The following is a 23,322-nucleotide window of genomic DNA, read 5'->3' on the forward strand; positions in this document are numbered from 1 at the left end:
CTAGTCATCCTTGCACTAACACTTGGAAAGTAGTAAAACTCATTTGTTTGTAAAAAAATGAATGCATGCCTCCCCCCCATCTCCTAAGCCAATTGCTCTTACTGGAGGTGTAATTAAAGAGGTCTAGAAAAATAATGGTGCTGTACAGATAAGAGCAACAAATGTTCACCATGGTGAGCGAATGAGTTAGGTGACTCATGCACAATGCTGCCATTCTCTTGTCTTACAAAGGATGTGGCATTATAATGTTCCCCAAGAATGAAGATGTACTTGATCCTCCGTCAAAGTTCTTAAAATATAGGGTGAAAATCTTGGAAGAGGAGCACAGATGTTATAAGAGTATCTTATGGCTCTGTTATCAGACCAGTTCCATTTGCCTGATGCACAGCAAGCCAAATGCTGAGATGCTGAGGTTTACAGCTGAGAAAGTGTTTATTCACAAAGCAGCCAATCGGGAGACTGACGAATAAGTCTCAGATCTGCCTCCTGGAAGGCAAGGGTGTTGGGATATTTATTGGATAAGCAGAGTGTCTTAGGCATGGGGAAAGGTGATGGGAGGTCAGGAAAAGATGAGGTAATCGGTGTTTTGTGCAGGTGCATCTGGGTTACATGCTTTTGCATGTTCAAAATAGAGGCACTTAGCTTGATGAGAGGGTGGAGTTTTCCAGCCCGCTGATATCTGACAGGACACCTGGGCAGGCCCTGTTTTAGGGTCGGTGGTCCCAACCAGTTCCAACTGCCTTGCACGGACAAGAGTTGACTCCAAGTTCCTATAAAACAACTGAGCTGTGTGAAGCTGGGAAGGTATGTAATTAAAGAGAAAAGAAAGAAAGAAAGAAAGGAAAATAACTAAAGTGAGCTTAATCAATGAAGGCAGTTTATAAGCCAAGGGGTTTTAACAAACTGTTCCTTTATCTGTTGTTCTGTAAGACAAGCTCAAGAATTTCTATAGTTATCAGCTTCTGTTAACTCTATGCAGTATGCTTTCACCTCAGGCTTTGAACATCTGGATTTAGAAGATTCCTAAATCCAGCTGCGCATGCTTCATTTCTTTGCAATTGGACCCTAGTGTTGGAAATGAGAGTTTGTCATAGGAAAACAACGTTGCTTTCCCTAAAATCAGACTTTCTTCAAGATCATTGTGTTTCTTCCCCAGACCTATACTGCAGATTGGTAGAGCTTAGAAAGTTGCATTCAAGGGAAGAGCATCTTTGGATACCTAAATTTGTTAACACTTCCTCTGGGCAAAAGACGGAGAAATGACATTATCTGAGAAACCAAGAAAAATTGAGAGTACTGAGAAATTGACCAGGAAAGGTAAACTTCGGTGCTGCAGGAGGCTGGCAGTCATGGATGAGACCTTGTCCAGACACTGCCTGAGGCCCTAAAGACTGTGAAACTGATGAAGATCAGGGGCGGCAGAAGGAAGGGTTTGTTAACTCACAGTGACTGTTTCAGTCCAGCAGTTCTCAAAATCAAAAGGTTCAAGGCACTTTGATCAAATAGATGTTTCTTATACCCCTCCTCAAAGGCCCGTAAATGTTATCAGACCCATGTATTAGGGCTAGCCAGGTCATATGTCTCCATCAAAGTCATTATCAGACCAGGGCATGAGTGGAGTCTGAACTGAGATTGTTGTTCAGGGGTTGGGAATAAGAGAGTAGAATTCCAATCTTTTAGAGCTGAAAAGGCCATAGAAATCATCTACTCTCTGTTTTTTTGCCCTCAGCTTTAGATTTTTCCCTGCAGGTGGTACTGCAGAAAGAGCTCCTCTCCACATTCTTGCCCCATCTCAGTGGTAGAATGGGCTCCGACAGATTTTAAAGTTTGTGTATGAAATAGTAGAACACTTTCTTCAGGGGAGATCTCACATGGAACCCTAAAGCTAAAAGAGCAGGTCTGACTGAAGTGGGGAGAGAGTCCTGGAACCTTGTCAGCTAAGCCTTGTTCAGTAACCACCTGCCTCCTCCAACATCTCTACTTAACCCCACAGGGACTCCGTGAAACCTAGGGTTCTGCAGAGCACAGCTTGCAATTATGACTTCATTCTCTGTCTTCTTTGACTCAGTACTTAGAAATAATGACTTGGCTGATCACTTACTATTTGGGATTCTGGACCCAATTCCATTGTGCAGGGGTGAAAGGGGAGCTTCCCACACAACCAAGCAATGCTCTGCACACCAGCTGAGTATCTTACAATTCAACTCAATTCTGACACGGTCTTCCTGGAGGTAGCATCAAATCACGGGTTCAGTCTCACAAACTGGCCCCTTTTCTCCCCACTTCAGATGCCAGTCTAAAGCCCATATCATCACCTGTGTTTTTGATGCCCTGGCAGTAGATTGCAAGTTCCAATGACACCCTCCAACTCAGAATGCCAATCAAAAGTCCAGGTTGTTACCTGGACTTCCTGACCAGCTGGCTATATATCAAAGGATCCCACTACCCGCTCCTTGGGTTCTATTGATTTGCGAGAGCAGCTCACAGAACTCAGAGAAACATTTCACTTACTAGATTACAAGTATATTATAAAAAGATACAGCTCAGTACAGCCAGATGGGAGAGATGCATAGAGCAAGGCATGTAGGAAGGAGGGCGGAGCTTCCATACCCTCTCTGAGCATGCTGCTTTCTCCAGATCCCCATGTGTTCATCACCAACCAGGAAGCTCTAGAACGCTGTCCTTTAGGGGTTTCATCACATAGGCACGATTGATTAAATCATTGGCCACTGGTGATTGATTCAACTCAGTAAATGGAAAATTTTGACCCATTTACTGACTCCTCTTTCTCTCAGTTCAGCACGTTAGCAAATCCTGTTGACTCTCTTTCTACCATGTCCCAAATCTGTCCATTTTTGCGTACTGCTCCCACTCTGGTTCAGGCCACCATCATCCCTCTCTCACCTGGCCTCCCTGCTCCATACTTGTTTCCTTTTTCACTTCTCCACACAGGAGCCAGAGCCATCCTTTCAAATTACAGTCATGTCACATTACTGCTCTACCTAAAACCCTCCAATGGCTTCTCCTTTCACTTGAAAGAGAATCCAGTGCCTTCTTGTGGGGCTGTCCAGGCCCCACAGGACCTGACCTCTTTTACCTTTTTGATCTCACCTCCTACCACTTTCTTCCTCACTCATTTCACCCCGGTCACACTGACTTCCTGGCTTTTCCTAAACAAGCTGGGCATATTCCTGAATCACCTGGGGAGCAGATGTAGCAATAAATGAAGTCTCACCAGCCAGGAGCCTGAAGCTGGGTTGTGAGCGGTCTGCACCTGGTCTTATTTCCCAAGGCCAACTGAAGAGGTTCTGGGCTCAATGCTGGGCTGTGGCCATTAGTTTCCAGCAGGTTCTGAGAGTGCTGCCCTTAGAGATGAGGCTGACTTAGAAACAGAACAGCAACAAGTTTCAATGTGTCCAGAGAACTCTCAATGGGTCCAGAGAATTCTCAATGGGTCCAGAAAACTCCCTAGGTCTGTCTCTTGCCTCCCTTCCCTTCTCTCTTTCAAAAGATGGATATTTTAAGAAAGCCCAGGGAAGAGATATGAGAAATATGGGATATAAATAAAGTGGAATGAAGAATCACAGTATTGTGTATTTTTCAGTATTGGGTCATGTTTTTTGGATGATACTTGGTTGGGGAGCAAAAGGCCAGAAGATGATAGAGGGAAAAAGAGAGGAAGGGACAGTTGAGGTTCCTTTAGGCTTTAAGTGAGAAACCTGTCCTCAGATCCTCAGAATAATCATACTCCATCTCCTTTAGGCTTCTGTGTACTAGCAAGGCCTCTGGGCCTAGGTTGTTCCTTTGTGGTATTAATAAGGTCCAAGAAAATTTGCATAGGCAACACTAAAGCATCAACTGAAAAGTTTCTGACTTATCCCTGTGACTCCCTCCTACATCTGCCAACAGAGAAAACCCCAGGGATGAGGTTGTTTCCTACCTCTCTGTTCTGGACAACGTTCCTCCCTGAGAGGTGGGGTGGAAGTGGAGGGGGCATTCTGCATCCTCATGGTCCCATGCCCTCTCCCTTCTTCCCATTCCTCTCTACCAAACTCTGTTTCCATTTTGAGCTGAGAGTGATGGATAGCAGTGTTTATTGAAAACATTTTTAAATCAAGAGATTAAACTCTGATAACAGTTGAATTTCATACATGAGTCAGTGTATAAATCAGATCGTAGAGTTGACGCTTTAAAGATATTTCCACGTTCTCAGAATTGCAGACGTGAACTCCTAGACATTGTTTCCTCCTTAGGGCAACTTCAGCATGTTACCCACGAAGATAAAAGGCAGGACCCTTGCAGGGGCAATAGGCTACAAGGCTCAAGTTGTAGGTTGCTCTGGGCCCCTGAGTCTGTCTCCTTCCCCGAATTCAGTGCCTCACCTTTATATGCGGTTGAGCTCCCACAAGCTGTGTGACCCCCTGACAGTTTGCCCCAGGCAGGCTGGCTTGAGTTTCTCTCATGTTGTGTTTTGACAGTGTTGGTTAGGGCACAATCCATGGGATCTGTTTGGATTGGCGGTTCTCCCTCTGGACACGGGTCGTATCAAAGCAGCAGACAGGCTGCCTGTCTGAGCCATTTTTCTGACATCAGGGCTACTGCTCTGGCTGCTTTCAGACCTACACAGTAATCATGTGGACAGGGCTTGAAATGGTTGGGCATCAAGTGCAAAAGAAAAAGCACTCAGAGGTGTGGGGTTTATTTGCATTGGTTCAGGGAACTAAAGAAAAAAGTTATTGGAGAACAGAATATTCCTGGCCTGTGTGCCCACTGAAACCGGAATTTGTCTTACTGTGCTTTCTTGGTTCTCCTCCAACCCAGATGGATCTTTCCCAGGTTCTTTTGCTGGTTCCTCTTCATCTCCAGTCTGGTTAACATTGAAGGGCCCAGGGTTCAGTTGTTGGTCCTCTTTTCTTCTTTATCTTTCTTCGTCCATTCTTGACCTCATCCAGCTCCAAGTCTTTACCTACTTATTGATGACTTCCAGGCCTCTAACTTGCCTTCCAGTCTCGTGTATCCAACTGCCTATATATATATATATATATATATATATATTTTTTTTTTTTTTTTTTTTTTGCAGTACGCGGGCCTCTCACTGCTGTGGCCTCTCCCGTTGAGGAGCACAGGCTCCGGACGCGCAGGCTCAGCGGCCATGGCTCACAGGCCCAGCCGCTCCGCAGCATGTGGGATCTTCCCGGACCGGGGCACGAACCCGTGTCCCCTGCATCGGCAGGCGGACTCTCAACCACTGCGCCACCAGGGAAGACCCCCAACTGCCTATTGAACAGCTCCTTTTGGAGGGCGTACTCAACATGCCTTCAATGAGCTCCTGGTCTTCTCCCCACATACCTGCTCCACCTATGGCCTTCTTCCAGTAGCCTCATTCTTCCTGTGGCTGAGCCAAAACCATTGGTGTCACTCTTGATTTCTCACCTTCTTTCACGTACCACATCCAATTAGTCAGGAAATAGCCAGATCAAATCTACTTTCAAGGTCATCCAGAATCCAATCACCTTTTATCACCTGCATTGTTGCCGCACTGGTCCAAGCCATCATTACCCCTTGTCTCGATGACTGTAAGATGCTCTCATCAAGTCTTCCTGCTTCTACCCTAGCCATCTATTCTCAATGTAGCAGCAAGAGTGATCCTTTAAGGAAGTAGGTCAGATCGTGTCACTCTTCTGCTCAAAACCCTACAACAGTTTCTTATTTCACTCAAAAGTTAATGCCAGCATCCTTACAGTGGCCTGCTTGACCCCCTGTGATCTGTGCCCTAACACCACTCTGACCTCATCTCTGACCAGTCTTCCCCTTTGCTCACTTTGCTTCAATAACACTGGTCTCCTTGATGTTTCTGGAACGTGTCAGACTGGATTCTATCTCAGGACTTGTACACAGGCTGTTCCCTCTGCCTGGAGTACTTTTCCCTCAGATACCTTCATGGCTAATTTCTTTATGTTCTTCCAAGCTTTGCTAAAATGTAACTTTTCAGTGAAGTCTTCTTTGACCCCTCTATTTAAAATTTTAATCTTGTTCTATATTTTCTTTGATTACCCTCTAACATACTGTACAATTTATATAATATGTTTGCTTTTTATTGTCTGCTTTCCTCTTTTAAAATGTAAGCTCCACAAAGGCAGGGATCTTTGTTCATTTGAACGGTACCTGGCATACGGTGGGTTTGTTAAATGAATGAATGAATGAAAGAAATGCAGTGGAAACAAGAACAGTCTTACAAGGCAGCCAAATGAAAAGTGAGCGGTAGAGGCCACAAAACACAGGAGTTCAAGTTGTGGCCAGGTATGGTTGAGGACCAGAAAGATTCAAGGTTGTAATTGGAGACAATGCTATGGGTTAGAATGGTCAATTCAGGAACCCTCTGGGGTCTGCTTCATGGTCATTGATAATAAGCCAATTGACTAAAAGCAAAATCAGTCATCCTACTAGTTAGTCCCCATGTAGAGACATGACTTGTAAATTAGTCTTTCTCCTCACCTTGGTTATTGGAAAGCTGCATCATACTTCATGATGCAAAATAATCTAATACGATTCTTGATTAGGATATGGAAATGGATCCTTGTTATATATTCTCACTTTCACACAGACATACAAGATGGAAGGGAAAGTGAAGGTTTCAGAGGGAAATGCTGCATTCATAAAATTGGAGCTGGAGTAAACTAAATGGGAATTTTTTTGTGGTGAGTTTGATTCCCATATGTACTTGGTGTATAAGTTGACTTTTAAGTTGTTTGTGATCTCTGCATATACTACAGCAACTTCTGTCACAGCCTATGGGCTAGGGCATAGCACCAGAGAAGTGACAGTGATGTATCGATGAAGAGCAAATCATCTGATTGTTTCAGGACAACTTAGAGGGATGCCCAAACCCAGCTTCATCTTTCTGCCTCTAGTCTCACACCCTTTGATTTCTGGTATTCTTCCCCTTGCTATCTTCTCCTTCAACTCAGTTCTGCTTTACCCTGTGGATACGGTCACTGCAATTATCAGTAGCATCCCCTTCCACTCTCAAGGGACTTACTTAAGATGATAATTTGGGAGAACATCCTACGTCTAGAGCTCAGATTGCCTGGTAACCTTGGAGCCTCCACTGGTGGCCTCTCTGCGCCTTGCCCCTATGCCCCCTCCCATTGGCTTTGGCTGTGGTGAAAACTTGATGGTGTGGAAGTTCACTTTCTCCAGAAATTCAAATTTTCACTCAGTTCAGAATATGTAATTTGGCCATTGAATAACAGGGTGGATCCAAAAGTTTCCGGTTACCAGCAATAGAGAAGCAGGGCTAACTGAGAACAGAAGCCTCAGCCCACTCTTTGGGTGACCAGGAACCACACTGGCTCGCAGATTGTGCAGAGGATCTTGGTGTTCTGTGAAGTTTGTGGCATTTTTGTTGGTCATATGGGCAAGTCATGCCCCCTCTCTGGGCCTTGGTGTCCTCATCTGTAAACTATAGGGATTTAACCTAATGATCTGTTGGGTCCCTTCGAGTGCTAAGATTCTATGCAGTAGTACAGCATAGTGTTTAAGAGCCCAGCCTTTGGAGATGGAATTGAATCCAAATCCTGGCTCTGCAATGTAAATGGCATTCGATTTTGAGCAGGTTATACTCAGTTTTCTTGTGGGTAAAATGGGTTTCACACTCACTCAAGCATTTTATGATGACTCAATGAAATAGGTGATAAAACACCTTGTGGGGTGTCTGACACATGATCACTCAATGGAGGAGGTTGGCTACTATGATCTTGGTTGTGATTTGCATGGGATTGCTTTCAAAACACATGATCTCATGCAAAGCTCACAGCTGTGGGACATTAGCAGGGTGGCTATTGTCATCTGTATTTCATCAATGAGAGGAGTGAAGTGCAGAGAAGTCAGGTGATTTCACAGAGCTGGTCTGTGACAGTACTAGGGCCTTGCCAGGTATGGTGGGGAAGCAAGAAGTGCATCGGTCAGGCATTCATCGAGGAGGCGGAGCTGTACTCACCTACCCAGCAGGACAGATCTTCAATCACAGTCATTTATGTAAGAAAACTCCCCAGAGATTATATCAAAGGAGAGCCAGTTGTAAAAAGCCTGAAGATGAGGTCAGGGAGAACAAAACATTTTCTACTTTTCAGACAATGAAATAGCCCCGTTCTCTCCTTCTGTTGTTCCACTGTCCTGACACATTGCAGTATCGGATGTTGCTAATGTCATCATGGGGATCAGACTGTTTCTCATCAGCCTCTCTGATCATAGTTCCCGAGTTCTGAGACTCAACTCTTCACCTCTGATCTTCGCCACTTTTCCATCTGTATCTCTTCTGGGGCCCCTCTTCTCACTTAAAATGGCATTGAGAGTCTTTTTCTTCTTTAAAAAATACTTTTAAAAGAGAGTAGATCTTTAATGTTCTCACAACATACCCACACACACACAAATTGCAATTATGTGAGGTGACGGAAGTGTTAACTAACCTTATTGTGGTAATCATTTTGCAATATATGTGTATAAAATCATCAAGTTATACACCTTAAACCTACACAATGTTATAGGTCAATTATATCTCTATAAAGCTGGAAAAATTAAAAAATAATTTTTATTCCTTTGCTTTCTATTCACTAAGGTAATACATGCTTATTGCAGAAATGTTGAAAAATACATAAATATATAAAGAAGAAAATACTAACCTCAGAAATGACTGCTATTAACATTTTTACATTTCAAGCTAGATTTCTCCTGTGAGCATATATCAATACATCAATTTTACTTAATCAATATTCTATATGTTTGTTTTATAGTCTTACTTTTGCATTTAAAATCTTTATGTGAGCATTTCCTCATGTCATTAAAATGGTTTGAAAACAGCTTAAAATGGATGATTAATGGCCCATTATATGCATATACCAAAATGTATTTAACCCATTTTCCAAATGTTGGACTAACTCTTTCCAACATTTCATTTTATAAATAATACCTGATGAAAACTTTTGAACGTAAACCTTTGTCCACATGTCTGTTTATTTCATTGACAACGCTTCCAATGTAAGAGGGCAGCAGGATGAATAGCAAGGATTAATCCTTGTTGGAAGCAGCTGAGCAACAGAAAGGGCTTTTGCAGGGGCCTTGCTCTGCCAGTAGGTGTCATCTTTGCCTCATGGTTTCTGCTGTTACCTATTTTTCTCAGGATTGTTTTTGAAGGCCAGGAATAGAATACATTTGTGAGTCAATAGAGTTCAACTCCAAATATTAAAGTCTCCCACAAGAGACACAAATCAACAGTGCCTTGAGGGCTGCAGGCCTGGTTATTTTGTTTTCTCTGTTGGGTTCATTTCATCCAACCCAGCAGCATGTTTGCTTCTGACCTGATTCTAAGAAAAAGCTTGCCATCTGGATTGTCGGCAAAGTGCCACCCTTTTAGACTCTCTAGGGAAAAAAACACACAAAAGTGTGGAAAAAGCGCTACTGCTTTCTAAAAGCATGGGGTTAATTAAAAATTCACAACAATTTAAAAAGATAATCATTATCAACACCCTATTTTAGATATGGAAACTGAGGCTCAGAGATGCTACCTTGGCCAAGGGGTCATGACTAGTTAATGGCCTAAGGCAGCATTCAAACCCAGGTACATTTATTTCTGAAGCCTGTAATTTTAACAATTTTCCTATTCTAGTTAAAAGATATAGATTCTAAGCCCCGTCCCAAGCTTATTGGACTAGAATATCTGGGCCCAGGGGCTTAGACTTTGCATTTAAATGACCTCCTTGGGAGATTTGTATGGGCAGTAAAGGGAAATGCCCATTTCATCTGTTAAGTGACCAACTGAACCAACTAGAAGCCATGACTAGAGAGGCTGGGTTGACCTTGGGTGGACTGAGTCTTGAGTCACTTGTGCAGTCCCCATTTTATGTCAGCAGCAAAGGTCTTGAAATACTCTAGGGTGGCTTGGCTCAGAGCATACGATATGTTTTGATATTGAGAACTTTATTGCTTGGGCAACCACTCTCCTTTCTTTTGCTAAAAAGATTCTTTGAAACTCTTTTAATTCCTTAGCAGATCAGCAGCGTGGCTTACGGACTGGGCCTGAGCCTGTAAGTCAGACAGGTTTAGATTTGCATTCTACCTCTGCTACTGCTGATCTGTCTGATCCTGGCCAAGTGACTTAAGCTTGAAGTCTGAAAAATGGGTGTATTTACACCAACTTCATAGACTTGAAGTGAATATTACATGTTACTAACAAGAGGTGCGATAACTAGCACTTGTCTCATAATAGGTGACCAGAAAATAACAGGGGAAAAAATATAACCATTTGATTAAATAACAGGGAGAGGAAAAAAAAGTTATTTTAAACATAGATAGCTGACTTTTTTTCTAGCTATTTAAAAACAGCTTTATTGAGCTATATTTACATCCATACCAGAGAATTCACCCATTGTAAGTGTACAATTTGATAATTTTTAGTAAATTTATTGAGTTGTGCTACCATTGCCATAACCCAGACTTTGACTGCTTCCATCACCCCAAAGCATTCCCTTGCACCTGTTTGCTGTTTCCATCAGTTACCCCCAGCCTCAGGCAACTACTGATCGGCTTTCTGTCTCCATAGGTTTTCCATTCATGGACATTTCATAAAAATGGGATCATACCATATGTAGTGTTTACTGTCTGGCTTCTTAGCATAATGTTTTTTTGTTTTTAACATCTTTATTGGAGTATAATTGCTTTACAATGGTGTGTTAGTTTCTGCTTTATAACAAAGTGAATCAGTTATACATATACATATGTTCCCATATCTCTTCCCTCTTGCGTCTCCCTCCCTCCCACCCTCCTTATCCCACCCCTCCAGGCAGTCACAAAGCACCGAGCTGATCTCCCTGTGCTATGCGGCTGCTTCCCACTAGCTATCTACCTTACGTTTGGTAGTGTATATATGTCCATGCCTCTCTCTCCCATTGTCACAGCTTACCCTGCCCCCTCCCCATATCCTCAAGTCCATTCTCTACTAGGTCTGTGTCTTTATTCCTGTATTACCCCTAGGTTCTTCATAACATTTTTTTCATAAATTCTATATATATGTGTTAGCATACGGTATTTGTCTTTCTCTTTCTGACTTACTTCACTCTGTATGACAGACCCTAGGTCTATCCACCTCATTACCAATAGCTCAATTTCGTTTCCTTTTATGGCTGAGTAACAGTCCATTGTATATATGTGCCACTTCTTCTTTATCCATTCATCCGGTGACGGACACTTAGGTTGTTTCCGTTTCCGGGCTATTGTAAAAAGAGCTGCAATGAACATTTTGGTACATGACTCTTTTTGAATTATGGTTTTCTCAGGGTATATGGCCAGTAGTGGGATTGCTGAGTCATATGGTAGTTCTATTTGTAGTTTTTAAGGAACCTCCATACTGTTCTCCATAGTGGCTGTATCAATTAACATTCCCACCAACAGTGCAAGAGGGTTCCCTTTTCTCCACACCCTCTCCAGCATTTATTGTTTCTAGATTTTTTCATGATGGCCATTCTGACCGGTGTGAGATGATATCTCATTGTAGTTTTGATTTGCATTTCTCTAATGATTAATGATGTTGAGCATTCTTTCATGTGCTTGTTGGCAGTCTGTATACCTTCTTTGGAGAAATGTCTATTTAGGTCTTCTGCTCATTTTTGGATTGGGTTGTTTTCTTGTTATTGATCTGCATGAGCTGCTTATAAATTTTGGAGATTAATCCTTTGTCAGTTGCTTCATTTGCAAATATTTTCTCCCATTCTGAGGGTTGTCTTTTGGTCTTGTTTATGGTATCCTTTGCTGTGCAAAAGCTTTTAAGTTTCATTAGGTCCCATTTGTTTATTTTTGTTTTTATTGCCATTCCTCTAGGAGGTGGGTCAAAAAGGATCCTGCTGTGATGTATGTCACAGAGTGTTCTGCCTATGTTTTCCTCTAAGACTTTGATAGTTTCTGGCCTTACATTTAGGTCTTTAATCCATTTTGAGCTTATTTTTGTGTATGGTGTTAGGGAGTGATCTAATCTCATACTTTTACATGTAGCTGTCCAGTTCTCCCAGCACCACTTATTGAAGAGGCTGTCCTTTCTCCACTGTACATTCCTGCCTCCTTTATCAAAGATAAGGTGACCATATGTGCATGGGTTTATCTCTGGGCTTTCTATCCTGTTCCATTGATCTATCTTTCTGTTTTTGTGCCAGTACCATACTCTCTTGATTACTGTAGCTTTGTAGTATAGTCTGAAGTCAGGGAGCCTGATTCCTCCAGCTCCGTTTTCCATTCTCAAGATTGCTTTGGCTATTCGGGGTCTTTTGTGTTTCCATACAAATTGTGAAATTTTTTGTTCTAGTTCTGTGAAAAATACCAGTGGTAGTTTGATAGGGATTGCATTGAATCTGTAGATTGCTTTGGGTAGTAGAGTCATTTTCACAATGTTGATTCTTCCAATCCAAGAACATGGTATATCTCTCCATCTATTTGTATCATCTTTAATTTCTTTCATCAGTGTCTTATAATTTTCTGCATACAGGTCTTTTGTCTCCTTAGGTAGGTTTATTCCTAGATATTTTATTCTTTTTGTTGCAATGGTAAATGGGAGTGTTTTCTTGATTTCACTTTCAGATTTTCCATCTTTAGTGTAGAGGAATGCCAGAGATTTCTGTGCATTAATTTTGTATCCTGCTACTTTACCAAATTCATTGATTAGCTCTAGTAGTTTTCTGGTAGCATCTTTAGGATTCTCTATGTATAGTATCATGTCATCTGCAAACAGTGACAGCTTTACTTCTTCTTTTCCGATTTGGATTCCTTTTATTTCCTTTTCTTCTCTGATTGCTGTGGCTAAAACTTCCAAAACTATGTTGAATAGGAGTGGTGAGAGTGGGCAACCTTGTCTTGTTCCTGATCTTAGTGGAAATGCTTTCAGTTTTTCACCATTGAGGACGATGTTGGCTGTGGGTTTGTCATATATGGCCTTTATTATGTTGAGAAACGTTCCCTCTATGCCTACTTTCTGCACGGTTTTTATCATATATGCGTGTTGAAATTTGTTGAAAGCTTTCTCTGCATCTACTGAGATGATCATATGGTTTTGCTGCTCCAATTTGTTAATATGGTTTATCACATTGATTGATTTGCGTATATTAAAGAATCCTTGCATTCCTGGAATAAACCCCACTTGATCATGGTGTATGATCCTTTTATTGTGCTGTTGGATTCTGTTTGCTAGTATTTTGTTGAGGATTTTTGCATCTATGTTCATCAGTGATATTGGCCTGTAGTTTTCTTTCTTTGTGACATCCTTGTCTGGTTTTGATATCAAGGTGATGGTGGCCTCATAGAATGAGTTTGGGAGTTTTCCTCCCTCTGCTATATTTTGGAAGAGTTTGAGAAGGATAGGTGTTAGCTCTTCTCTAAATGTTTGATAGAATTCGCCTGTGAAGCCATTTGGTCCTGGGTTTTTGTTTGTTGGAAGATTTTTAATCACAGTTTCAATTTCAGTACTTGTGATTGGTCTGTTCATATTTTCTATTTCTTCCTGATTCAGTCTTGGCAGGTTGTGCGTTTCTAAGAATTTGTCCATTTCTTCCACGTTGTCCATTTTATTGGCATATAGTTGCTTGTAGTAATCTCTCATGATCTTTTGTATTTCTGCAGTGTCAATTGTTACTTCTCCTTTTTCATTTCTAATTCTATTGATTTGAGTCTTGTCCGTTTTTTTCTTGATGAGTCTGGCTAATGGTTTATCAATTTTGTTTATCTTTTCAAAGAACCAGCTTTTAGTTTTATTGATATTTGCTATCGCTTCCTTCATTTCTTTTTCATTTCTTTCTGATCTGACTTTTATGATTTCTTCTGCTAACTTTGGGGTTTATTTGTTCTTCTTTCTCTAATTGCTTTAGGTGCAAGGTTAGGTTGTTTATTTGAGATGTTTCCTGTTTCTTAAGGTAGGATTGTATTGCTATAAACTTCCATCTTAGAACTAATTTTGCTGCATCCCATAGCTTTTGGGTCGTTCTGTCTCCATTGTCATTTGTTTCTAGGTATTTCCTCTTTGATTTCTTCAGTGATCACTTCGTTATTAAGTAGTGTATTGTTTAGCCTCCATGTGTTTGTATTTTTTACAGATCTTTTCCTGTAATTGATATGTAGTCTCATAGCGTTGTGGTCGGAAAAGACACTTGATATGATTTCAATTTTCTTAAATTTACCAACGCTTGATTTGTGACCCAAGATATGATCTATCCTGGAGAATGTTCCATGAGCACTTGAGAAAAATGTGTATTCTGTAGTTTTTGGATGGAATGTCCTATAAATATCCATTAAGTCCATCTTGTTTAATGTATCATGTACAGCTTGTGTTTCCTTATTTATTTTCATTTTGGATGATCTGTCCATTGGTGAAAGTGGGGTGTTAAAGTCCCCTACTATGAATGTGTTACTGTCGATTTCCCCTTTTATGGCTGTTAGTATTTGCCTTATGTATTGAGGTGCTCCTATGTTGGGTGCATAAATATTTACAATTGTTATATCTTCTTCTTGGATCAATCCCTTGATCATTATGTAGTGTCCTTCTTTGTCTCTTCTAATAGTCTTTATTTTAAAGTCTATTTTGTCTGATATGAGAATTGCTACTCCAGCTTTCTTTTGGTTTCCATTTGCATGGAATATCTTTTTCCATCCCCCTACTTTCAGTCTGTATGTGTCTCTAGGTCTGAAGTGGGTCTCTTGTAGACAGGAAACATATGGGTCTTGTTTTTGTATCCATTCAGCCAATCTGTGTCTTTTGGTGGGAGCATTTAGTCCATTTACATTTAAGGTAATTATTGATATGTATGTTCCTATTCCCATTTTCTTAATTGTTTTGGGTTTGTTATTGTAGGTCTTTTCCTTCTCTTGTGTTTCTTGCCTAGAGAAGTTCCTTTAGCAGTTGTTGTAAAGATGGTTTGGTGGTGCTGAACTCTCTCAGCTTTTGCTTGTCTGTAAAGGTTTTAATTTCTCCATCAAATCTGAATGAGATCCTTGCTGGGTAGAGTAATCTTGGTTGCAGGTTTTTTTCCTTCATCACTTTAAATATGTCCTGCCAGTCCCTTCTGGCTTGCAGAGTTTCTGCTGAAAGATCAGCTCTTAACCTTATGGGGATTCCCTTGTGTGTTATTTGCTGTTTTTCCCTTGCTGCTTTTCATATGTTTTCTTTGTATTTAATTTTTGACAGTTTGATTAATATGTGTCTTGGCGTATTTCTCCTTGGGTTTATCCTGTATGGGACCCTCTGTGCTTCCTGGACTTGATTAACTATTTCCTTTCTCATATTAGGAAGTTTTCAACTATAATCTCTTCAAATATTTTCTCAGTTCGTTTCTTTTTCTCTTCTACTTCTGGAACCCCTATAATTCGAATGTTGGTGCATTTAATGTTGTCCCAGAGGTCTCTGAGACTGTCCTCAGTTCTTTTCATTCTTTTTTCTTTATTCTGCTCTGCAGTAGTTATTTCCACTATTTTATCTTCCAGGTCACTTATCCGTTCTTCTGCCTCAGTTATTCTGCTATTGATCCCATATAGAGTATTTTTCATTTCATTTATTGTGTTGTTCATCGTTGTTTGTTTCACCTTTAGTTCTTCTAGGTCCTTGTTAAATGTTTCTTGCATTTTGTCTATTCTATATCCAAGATTTTGGATCATCTTTACTATCATTATTCTGAATTCTTTTTCAGGTAGACTGCCTATTTCCTCTTCATTTGTTCGGTCTGGTGGGTTTTTATCTTGCTCCTTCATCTGCCGTGTGTTTTTTTGACTTCTCATTTTGCTTATCTTACTGTGTTTGGGGTCTCCTTTTTGCAGGCTTCAGGTTCATAGTTCCCATTGTTTTTGGTGTCTGTCCCCAGTGGCTAAGGTTGTTTCAGTGGGTTGTGTAGGCTTCCTGGTGGAGGGGACTAGTGCCTATGTTCTGGTGGATGAGGCTGGATCTTGTCTTTCTGGTGGGCAGGTCCACGTCTGTTGGTGTGTTTTGGGGTGTCTGTGGACTTATTATGATTTTAGGCAGCCTCTCTGCTAATGGGTGGGGTTGTGTTGCTGTCTTGCTAGTTGTTTGGCATAGGATGTCCAGCACTGTAGCTTGCTGGTCGTTGAGTGAAGCTGGGTGCTGGTGTTGAGATGGAGATCTCTGGGATATTTTCGCCGTTTGATATCATGTGGAGCTGGGAGATGTCTTGTGGATCAGTGTCCTGAAGTTGGCTCTCCTACCTCAAAGGCACAGCACTGAATCCTGTCTGAAGCACCACGAGCGTTTCATCCACACGGCTCAGAATAAAAGGGAGAAAAAGTAGAAAGAAAGAATTAGTAGAAATAGAAAGAAAGAAAGAAAGGAGGGAGGGAGGAAGGAAAGAACGAAGGGAGGGAGGAAGGAAGGAAGGATGGATGGAAGGGAGGAAGAAAAGAAAGAAAGAAGATAAAGTAAAATAAAATAAGATAAAATATAATAAAGTTATTATAATAAAGAAGAAGTAAAGCTGTCACTGTTTGCAGATGACATGATACTATACACAGAGAATCCTAAAGATGCTACCAGAAAACTACTAGAGCTAATCAACAAATTGGGTAAAGTAGCAGGATACAAAATTAATGCACAGAAATCTCTGGCATTCCTCTACACTAAAGATGGAAAATCTGAAAGTGAAATCAAGAAAACACTCCCATTTACCATTGCAACAAAAAGAATAAAATATCTAGGAATAAACCTACCTAAGGAGACAAAAGACCTATATGCAGAAAATTATAAGAAACTCATGAAAGAAATTAAAGATGATACAAATAGATGGAGAGATATACCATGTTCTTGGATTGGAAGAATCAACATTGTGAAAATGACTCTACTACCCAAAGCAATCTACAGATTCAATGCAATCCCTATCAAACTACCACTGGTATTTTTCACAGAACTAGAACAAAAAATTTCACAATTTGTATGGAAACACAAAAGACCCCGAATAGCCAAAGCAATCTTGAGAATGGAAAACGGAGCTGGAGGAATCAGGCTCCCTGACTTCAGACTATATTACAAAGCTACAGTAATCAAGAGAGTATGGTACTGGCACAAAAACAGAAAGATAGATCAATGGAACAGGATAGAAAGCCCAGAGATAAACCCATGCACATATGGTCACCTTATCTTTGATAAAGGAGGCAGGAATGTACAGTGGAGAAAGGACAGCCTCTTCAATAAGTGGTGCTGGGAGAACTGGACAGCTACATGTAAAAGTATGAGATTAGATCACTCCCTAACACCATACACAAAAATAAGCTCAAAATGGATTAAAGACCTAAATGTAAGGCCAGAAACTATCAAAGTCTTAGAGGAAAACATAGGCAGAACACTCTATGACATACATCACAGCAAGATCCTTTTTGACCCACCTCCTAGAGAAATGGCAATAAAAACAAAAATAAACAAATGGGACCTAATGAAACTTAAAAGCTTTTGCACAGCAAAGGATACCATAAACAAGACCAAAAGACAACCCTCAGAATGGGAGAAAATATTTGCAAATGAAGCAACTGACAAAGGATTAATTTACAAAATTTACAAGCAGCTCATGCAGCTCAATAACAAAAAAACAAACAACCCAATCCAAAAATGGGCAGAAGACCTAAATAGACATTTCTCCAAAGAAGATATACAGACTGCCAACAAGCACATGAAAGAATGCTCAATATCATTAATCATTAGAGAAATGCAAATCAAAACTACAATGAGATATCATCTCACACCAGTCAGAATGGCCATCATCAAAAAATCAAGAAACAATAAATGCTGGAGAGGGTGTGGAGAAAAGGGAACACTCTTGCACTGCTGGTGAGAATGTGAATTGGTTCAGCCACTATGGAGAAGAGTATGGAGGTTCCTTAAAAAACTACAAATAGAACTACCATATGACTCAGCAATCCCACTACTGGGCATATACCCTGAGAAAACCATAATTCAAAAAGAGTCATGTACCAAAATGTTCATTGCAGCTCTATTTACAATAGCCAGGACATGGAAGCAACCTAAGTGTCCGTCAACGGATGAATGGATAAAGAAGAAGTGGCACATATATACAATGGAATATTACTCAGCCATAAAAAGAAACGAAATTGAGCTATTTGTAATGAGGTGGATAGACCTAGGGTCTGTCATACAGAGTGAAGTAAGTCAGAAAGAGAAAGACAAATACCGTATGCTAACACATATATATGGAATTTATGAAAAATAATGTCATGAAGAACCTAGGAGTAAGACAGGAATAAATACACAGACCTACTGGAGAGCGGACTTGAGGATATGGGGAGGGGGAAGGGTGAGATGTGACAAAGCGAGAGAGAGGCATGGACATATATACACTAACAAAGGTAAGGTAGCTAATGGGAAGCAGCCGCATAGCACAGGGAGATCAGCTCGATGCTTTGTGACCGCCTGGAGGGGTGGGATAGGGAGGGTGGGAGGGAGGGAGACACAAGCGGGAAGAGATATGGGAACATATATATAACTGATTAATTTTGTTGTGAAGCAGAAACTAACACACCATTGTAAAGCAATTATACTCCAATAAAGATGTTAAAAATGTAAAAGAATACTCAGGGGGAAAATGTTTCCTATGGAGTTTTTAATGACATGAATTTCTTTTACAATATACACATATATGAAGAAAATATATAAAAATAACAATGCTTAATTTTAAGTAGCATATAAATGAATTTTTAAATGCTTTTTGTTGATTTTGTATATATTTTAAGGTTTCAAATGATTGACTTTATCTAGATTCTCCAGTTTTCCTTCCCTTCTCACTTAAATACACTCCAACCATGCTTTTGCCCATTTAAAACTTCGTGAAACCACTTTTTCAAAGAAAATTATGGTGAAATACAAATAACAATATTTACCACCTGAACCATTTTTAAGTGCACAGTTCAGCAGCATTAAGTATATTCACATTGTTGGGACTTCCCTGGTGGTGCAGAGGTTAAGAATCCGCCTGCCAATGCAGGGGACACAGGTTTGATCCCTGGTCTGGGAAGCTCCCATGTGCTGTGGAGAAAAAAAAAAAAAGAAGATAAAGTAAAATAAAATAAAGTAAGATAAAATATAATAAAGTTATTAAAATAAAAAATAATTATTAAGAAAAAAAGTTAAAAGAAACAAACAAAAAAAACGGACGGATAGAACCCTAGGACAAAAGGTGGAAGCAAAGCTATACAGACAAAATCTCACACAGAAGCATATACATACACACTCACAAAAAGGAAAAGGGGAAAAAAATCATAAATCTTGCTCTCAAAGTCCACCTCCTCAATTTGGGATGATTCGTTGTCTACTCATGTATTCCACAGATGCAGGGTACATCCAGTTGATTGTGGAGCTTTAATCCGCTGTTTCTGAGGCTGCTGGGAGAGATTTCCCTTTCTCTTTGTTCTCACAGCTCCCAGGGGCTCAGCTTTGGATTTGGCCCCTCCTCCGCGTGTAGGTCGCCGGAAGGCGTCTGTTCTTCGCTCAGACAGAATGGGGTTAAAGGAGCCGCTGATTCGGGGGCTCTGGCTCACTCAGGTCGGGGGGAGGGAGGGGCACGGAGTACGCGGTGAGCCTGCGGCAGAGGCCGGCGTGACGTTGCACGAGGCTGAGGCGCGCCGTGCGTTCTCCTGGGGGAGTTGTCCCTGGATCCCGGGACCCTGGCAGTGGCGGGCTGCACAGGCTCCCCGGAAGGGGGGTGTGGATAGTGAACTGTGCGCGCACACAGGCTTCTTGGTGGCGGCAGCAGCAGCCTTAGCGTCTCATGCCCGTCTCTGGGGTCTGTGCTTTTAGCCGCGGCTCCCGCCCGCCTCTGGAGCTCCTTTAAGCAGCGCTCTTAAACCCCTCTCCTCGCGCACCACGAAACAAAGAGGGAAGAAAACGTCTCTTGCCTCTTCGGCAGGTCCAGACTTTTCCCCGGACTCCCTCCCGGCTATCCGTGGCGCACTAACCCCCTGCAGGCTGTGTTCACGCCGCCAACCCCGGGCCTCTCCTAGCGCTCCGACCGAAGCCCGAGCCTCAGCTCCCACCCCCGCCCGCCCGGCGGTTGAGCAGACAAGCCTCTCGAGCTGGTGAGTGCTGGTTGGCACCGATCCTCTATGCGGGAATCTATCCACTTTGCCCTCCGCACCCCTGTTGCTGTGCTCTCCTCCGTGGCGGCTCCGAAGCTTTCCCCCTCTGCCACCCGCAGTCTCCGCCCGCAAAGTGGCTTCCTAGTATGTGGAAACTTTTCCTCCTTCACAGCTCCCTCCCACTGGTGCAGGTCTCGTCCCTATCCTTTTGTCTCTGTTTATTCTTTTTTCTTTTGCCCTACCCAGGTACATGGGGGGTTTCTTGCCTTTTGGGAGGTCTGAGGTCTTCTGCCAGCGTTCAGTAGGTGTTCTGTAGGAGTTGTTCCACGTGTAGATGTATTTCTGGTGTATCTGTGGGGAGGAAGATGATCTCCGCGTCTTACTCTTCCGCCATCTTCCCGGAAGCTCTCAGCATAATGTTTTTGAGGTTCATCCATGTTGTAGTGTGTGTCAGTAGTTCTTTACTTTTTACTGGTGGATAAAATTCCATTATATGGATATTTTACATTTTGCTTATACATTTGTGACTCCAGTATTTTCAACAAAATCTCACCAATATTTGTTATTGTCTGTTTTTTGGATTATAGCTATTCCAGTGGGTTTGTACAGGTATATTCTGGTTTTAATTTTCATTTCTCTAATGACTAACAATGTTATCTTTTCATGTGCTTTTTAGCAATTTGTATATTTTCTTTAACAAAATGTCCACTGAAATCTTTTCCCCATTTAAAAATTGGGGAAATTGAGCAGTTTGTCTTATTAGAGTTCTACGAATTCTCTACATATCCTAGACCCAAATCCTTTACCAGATATACAATTTGCAAATATTTCGCCTCCTAATTTGTGGCTTTATTAATAAAGTTTTTTTAATGAACAAATGTTTATAACTTTTAAATGCTGAGAAACTTTATTCATATAAATAAATAGAAGAGTGGATCAAGTATTGTTATATGCAAGTCACTCAATTTCTTGAACTCTTCCCAATATATAGGCTATTATTTTTCCTCCTCTTTCACTGATGGTTTGGCTATGGAATCTCAGAAAACTTGGGCTCTTGCCTATAACTAAGAATGTAAAGGCCTTACACAGAAAATGTTGAAGTGTATAAAAATCTTCAATATATACTATTTTCAGATTGCATATCAACATAAGACTTAGGATTCAAGTCCCCTGTCTTTATCTAGATGCTATGCAAAAGCTACCCCTTTCTTATGCATAAATGTGTGGAAATGGTCCACTTTCATTTCCCGGACTTTGGTCCTTTTATCTACTTCAACCAATAATTTTAAAATATTTTAGATATTATTAAAAATATTTTGAATTTTTTAGCAACTGACAGCTTGATTAGGTTCTCTTTTATCTTCTTAAATAACAGTTTTATTGAGATATGGTGCACATACTACAAATTCATCCTTTTAAAGTGTACAGTTCAGTGGTATTTATAGAGTTGTGTAACCATCACCACTATACAAATTAAGAACGTTTTCATCAGCACAAAAGGAAATCCCATACCCATTAGGATCATTTCCTATTCCCTCCTTCTCTAGTCCTTGACAAACACAAATCTATTTTTTGACTTTACGGACTTGCCTATTCTGGATATTTCCTATAAGTGGAATCATACAATATGTGGCTTTTCATGACTAGCTCCTTTTCATGACTAGCTCCTTACTATAATGTTTTCAATGTTCATTCATGTTGTAGCATGTATCAGTACTTTATTCCTTTTTATGACTAAATAATATTCCATTGTATGAATATTAAACTTTTTGTTTATCCATTCATCAACTGATGGACATTTCAGTTGTTTCTACTTTTTGTCTATTATTAATAATGCTGTTATGAAAATTTGGGAATAAGACTTTGTGTGGACGTAAGTTTTGAGTTCTGCTGGGTACCTATTTTTAATTTTTTGAGGAACTGCCATACTGTTTTCCATAGTGGCTGCACCAATTTATATTCCTACCAACAAGAAAAGGGTTCCTTTTTCTCTGCATACTTGCCAGCATTAATTTTCTCTTGCCTTTTAGATAATAGCCATTTTATCTTCAAGGCTGCCTAATCTTTTTTTTGACTTTATCATAATTTCAGAATTGTTTATTTCATTAACCATATTTAACATAATTTATATTTTATATTTGATAATTATAATACTTATGTTAATTGTAGGTGTGAATCAGTGGTTTGTTTTTCTATCAACTCTCATTTTCATTGGCTTGTTTTCTTGGTTTTATATTTTGGTGATTTGTATGTATGAACTTGTATTCCTGAGAACTTTTATCTGTGAAAATTCTTTGAGGACTGGATTATGTTGTATTCCTTCAGAGAGGATTGGTACTTGGTTCTTTTATGTCACTTGTGGCACTACCAATATGGGACAACTTTAAACTAAATTTTTAACTTGGGAGTTTTTTGGTCACATGCATATTATAAATTCAAGTCCTAGACCTAACTTGGAATCAGTTTATGGATATGAATTCTCAGAGAATATGCCTTTTCCCTCTAGATCCATTACTAAGAGTCAAGGTTCTTTATGGTCTATCTCTGTGAGTTTTTGCTGTTTTTCTCTGAGGGTATTATCCTATGGGTGTCCAGCCTTTATTAGGAGTCCTTCATCTGGCATCTTATCTTCCTCAGGACATAAGCCTTGTTGCTTATAGCTCATTGAAACTTAGGTTCTAGGTTACCAGAAATCAGTAGATCCTTGGGCGCAGCTGTTTGCTTCAATGTTTAGTTATCTTGCTGAATTTGTGCATTTTTTTTTAAACAGCTTTGACCATGAAGGGTTTCCATTACTTTCTTGCCAACTCAGCTGCTAGGCATTTAAAGAAGTGCTTTGTGAAGATATACAGATTGCTAACAAACACATGAGAGGATGCTCAACATCACTAATCATTAGAGAAATGCAAATCAAAACTACAATGAGGTATCACCTCACACTGGTCAGAATGGCCATCATCAAAAAAACTACAAACAATAAATGCTGGAGAGGGTATGGAGAAAAGGGAACCCTCTTGCACTGTTGGCGGGAATGTAAATTGATACAGCCACTATGGAGAACAGTATGGAGGTTCCTTTAAAAGTTAAAAAAAAAAAGGAAAAGCTAAAAATAGAACTACCATATGACCCAGCAATCCCACTATTGGGCATATACCCTGAGAAAACCATAATTCAAAAAGAGTCGTGTACCACAATGTTCATTGCAGCACT

Source organism: Phocoena sinus, chromosome 13 (genome assembly GCF_008692025.1).
Source record: "Phocoena sinus isolate mPhoSin1 chromosome 13, mPhoSin1.pri, whole genome shotgun sequence".
NCBI lineage: Eukaryota > Metazoa > Chordata > Mammalia > Artiodactyla > Phocoenidae > Phocoena > Phocoena sinus.